Source organism: Astyanax mexicanus, chromosome 1 (assembly GCF_023375975.1).
Source record: "Astyanax mexicanus isolate ESR-SI-001 chromosome 1, AstMex3_surface, whole genome shotgun sequence".
NCBI lineage: Eukaryota > Metazoa > Chordata > Actinopteri > Characiformes > Acestrorhamphidae > Astyanax > Astyanax mexicanus.
The window spans coordinates 89,210,001-89,215,000 of NC_064408.1; positions in this window are offsets into that span (position 1 = coordinate 89,210,001).

Sequence of the window (5,000 nt, forward strand, 5' to 3'; positions counted from 1 at the left end):
ACACAATAGCGCTTTAATCGAATTAAATGCAGTAGTACACTCTACAGACCACACAAACTCCCTTTTTGTACTCAGCAGATCTGTTAACGGGGATACCACACTAGCAAAGTTTTTGCAAAACCCCCTGTAATACCCCACCATACCTAGGAAGCGGCGCAGCTCTCGTTTGGTGGTGGGCGTGGGAAAATCAGCGATGCTTTCCACCTTCGCATTCACAGGACACACTTGTCCCTGTCCAACCCGTTTTCCCAAATAAACTACAGAAGCTTTTCCAAATTCGCACTTAGCCAAATTTAGAGTTAGTGATGCCTTACGTAACCGGCCGAGCACTGTTCTAAGCAGCTGAAGATGTTCACCCCATGACGAGGAGAACAAAATAACATCGTCCAAATACGCCTCACAGTGGTCAACACCAGCTAAGACAGAATGCATTAAGCGTTGAAAGGTGGCAGGGGCATTTTTTAAACCAAACGCAAGAACGGTATACTGGAGGAAATTATCGGGGGTCACAAAAGCAGATACTTCGGAAGCTCGGGGCGTCAAGGGTACCTGCCAATACCCCTTTAGCAGATCTAACTTGGTTACAAAACGAGCACCCCCAATCCTATCGACACAGTCATCCATCCTAGGAAGAGGATATGAGTCTGTCTTTGTTACTGAGTTCACCCGACGAAAATCTGTACAGAATCGGGATGTACCATCGGGTTTAGGCACTAACAAACACGGAGAGCTCCACGGACTAGTACTAGGTACAGCCAAACCGTGTTGGAGTAAGTAATCAACTTCCCCTTTCATAAGGTTTCTTTTATGTGGGTTAACACGATATGCATGCTGTTTAATTGGACGGGAATCACCAACATCAATATCATGTTGCGTCACAGTGGTTCTAGTAGGAATGTCAGCAAAAAGATCCACATGATCTTTTAAAATGTCAGTGACATCCGTTTTCTCAGCCTCGGACAAATAAGACAAGTACGAATCAAGATCAGATAAAATAACTGAGTTTTCCAACCGTGCGCAAGAGACTGGAACATCACGCATCACAATGTCGTCATCTTTACAATTATAATCAGAATTAAAAGTAACAGTCGCAGCTGGAGTTACCTTCAAATCACAGTCAGGCATGTTATCTTTAGCACTTGCCACCGCGCTATTGCTCTCTCTAGATACATACCGTTTAAGCATATTAACATGACAGACACGAGTTTTCTTGCGCCGATCAGGTGTACAAATGACATAGTTGGTTTCACTCAATTTTGAATCAACAACATAAGGACCGGTAAACCGAGCCTGTAAAGCAGAACCCACAACTGGTAGCAACACAAGTACCTTATCACCCTCACTGAACGTGCGGGGTACAGACTTTTTATCGAACCTCTTCTTCATTTTCTCCTGAGCTGAACCCAGCTGTGTCTGAGCAAATTTACAAGCATGCTGAAGACGGTCACGAAACTCACTAACGTAATCCAGCACGTTTGTCGGCACATATCTTTCAGACAACAACTCTTCGCGAAAAAGCCGAAGTGGACCTCTAACCGTGTGCGCAAAAATTAAGTCCGCAGGACTAAACCCTAACGACTCTTGCACGGTCTCCCGGATCGCGAACAGCAACAAGGGAATACCCTCATCCCATTCCTTACCTGTATCTAAACAGAAAGTGCGCAGCATGGATTTTAATGTCTGATGGAATCTTTCCAAAGCGCCCTGGGATTCAGGATGCCATGCGCTAGAGAACTTATGCTCAATGCCGAGCTGTTTTCGAATCTGCGAGAACACCTTGGACATAAAATTTGTCCCCTGGTCAGTCTGAATAACTCTCGGCAAACCGAAAGTGGAAAAGAATTTTACAAGAGCTTTGGTCACAGCTTTGGCATTAATTGTGCGCAACGGTATAGCCTCGGGGAATCGCGTGGCCGCACACATTATAGTTAAAAGATACTGATGGCCCGACTTAGATTTTGGCAATGGCCCGACACAGTCCAATATTATACGCTCAAAAGGCTCACCTATTGTGGGAATAGGATGTAATGGAGCAGGAGCTATGTTTTGATTCGGCTTGCCTGCAACCTGACAAGCTGAACAAGACCGACAGTACTCCCGAACGTCGGATTTTAGCCCCGGCCAAAAGAAATAACGAAGTATGCGCTCGTACGTTTTATTAATACCCAAATGACCGGATAGAACATGATCATGGGCAAGAGCCAGGATGTGCGAACGGTAAGAAGCAGGGACAACAAGTTGGTGAGTTGTATTCCACTGACGTGCATTACTTTCGGTTGGTGACCATTTTCGCATTAACACCCCATCATCCCAATAATAAGCCAAATTACAGCGATCGATATTTTCTCTCTCTACCACAGAGTCAATACACTTAGTTAAAGAAGGGTCTAATTTCTGAGCTTGAGCCAGTTTTTCTTTGCCAAAATAAGCATTAGAAGTACCGTGCCCTTCAGAATTCAAAGAAGGTTCAGCTTTGTGTGATGGCAATTTAATTTCACATTCCACAGTCTCCTGTGGTGAAAGCATGAACGTATCGGCCAAATTAAAATCATTATCCAGCTTACGAGACTGTGCGCGCGTCACAGCACATGCAGGAAACACCGTGGGAAATTTCTGAAACAATTCAGAGGATTCACTCACATTTCCTTCCGGCGAGTCAACCACAACAGGTAAAGGGAACACTTTTCCCCCAGCCAAATCATTACCCAACAACAGGGTTACACCATCCACTGGCAATTTGGAGCACACACCTAATTCTACCCGTCCTGTTACGAGCCCTGATCGAAGGTACACGGTATGTAACGGGACCTTCATGCAGCCCAGCTCCATGCCGCGTACCAGCACGCTTACCCCACATGACGAGGAATCAGAAAAATTCAACACACTATCCAGTATAAAGGATTGAGCGGCCCCAGTGTCTCTAAGAATAGTAACAGACGTCCACTCACTACTGTCACAATCAAAGGAGACGAAACCATTTAATAAAAAAGGTGCGTAACTAGGATCCGCTTTACCAAAATCGGCTTGTGGACCAGCTGCTTTCTGCACAAAGCCAACATTTTTAGCACCACTACCACCTCTCTTGGGGGTTTTCTTACTTTGCCAAGCCTTGCAGTCTGCAATAAGATGACCAGGATCCAAACAATAAAAACACACTCGAGAATCACCTGAACTATCACTTTTTCGTGCTGTATTTATTTTAGTAGACGCGCTACGAAAAGTCTCGACTGGAACACTACTCTTTTCAGCAACACGGCGCGCTTTCGTTTCCCTTCCTAATGAAGGAGAAAACTCGGTTTTGTGAGTCAAAACAAATTCATCAGAAAATACAGCAGCATTAGCAACTGAAGTAACTTTTCGCTCATTTAAGTATACAACAATATTATCCGAAATACACTCCTTAAAAGACTCTAATAAAATCAGCTCCTTTAGCTGTTCCATGTCACTGATTTTACTTGCATACAACCATTTTTCAAAAAGGGCTCTCTTTTCATGAGCGAACTCCACATACGTTTGGTTGGCAGTTTTTACATGGGCTCTAAATTTTTGTCTATAGGCTTCTGGTACCAACTCGTAAGCTCGTAAGACCGTAACCTTCACAAGATCATAATTTAAACTTTGTTCAACTGAAAGAGTAGAGCACACCTCTTGCGCTTTCCCAACAAATTTGCTCTGGAGCAACAGAGACCAAACTTCTTTTGGCCACTTTAACGCAGCAGCAATGCGCTCAAATGAAGAGAAATAAGCATCTACTTCAGTCTCTCTAAACGGGGGCACCAAGTTAATGTACTTGCTAACATCAAAAACAGCAGGGGTTGCAATACCTGTTGGCGTTCCAGGATCCACAGCAGAAGCGTTTACAGAACTTGGGGAGCTAGATGCAGCAGGTGCAGGAGAAATTAAAAGCCTCGGTTTTGGGACGGGTTTAACAGATGACGCCACCTCTAACTCAAGCCTTTTCAACTGCAGCATACGATCAGTTTCAAGTTCAATAGCCCGGAGCCGAACTAACTGTGTCTCATACTCCTGCCTTTTAACTTTAAGATCGAGCTCTTTAAGCTGTATAGCTAAAACAGCATCAGCCTGAGATGTTACAGGAGCAGCAGCAAAAAGTTGAGATGGCCCTACAGCCGGTACGTCTTCCCCTGGAGGGATTACCTGTTCCGGAGAAGCGGCTTGATCCAGGCCAGGACTTGGATCCGACACCGCCGCAGACGCTTCTGACCCGCCCACCCCAAGGACCGCACGTGCAACTGATTCAAGCTCTGCAGATTCTGGCAATACCTGCAGCTCCACCAGCTTAGTATAAAGCACAGCTTGGATCACGTTTTTTGACGCTCCACCAGGTACAGAAACTTCAAAGAAGTCAGCAATCCGCAACAAATCCACCTTACGGCACCGTTGGAACTCCTCTATAGAAGGACAGAGAGTGAAAGTGGTCAAATTAAAGGTACCAGAAGCCATAATTAACACTTACCTCTACCGCCCCACACCAAAAAAAAACTGCCAACCAAATAAAAACGCTCACACAACAGGCTCAAAAAGGCGTTTAGACGAGCCCCCAATTATGTTACGGCCTGGAAAGCCAGACCAGTAACATATGCTAGGACGACACCCGCTCACGCATTTTTAGCCCAGACCAAAGATGATACCAACCACAGAAATACAAGCCAAAATGATTTATTTATAATAATCAGTAGCATTTACGTCAGGGATAAGAAATGCCTAAAATAACAAACAAACAAAACTAACTTAGAAATTTAGAGCTCACTTACCTAACAACAAAAAAAAGGAAATAAAAATACATAAATCTTCCCTCCCTCCCTAACTAACAAAACACAGGAGAAAAGAAACCCCCTCCCAAAGAAACAGGCCTTATCCCCTACAGTGCTACCTTGGCTTTTAGTATTATTTGAAGTGTATTTACAGAAGTAGTATAACAAAGTTAAGTAACATATTTTAGTTATCTAAACAGCTCCGTTTTGACTCACGACAGCACA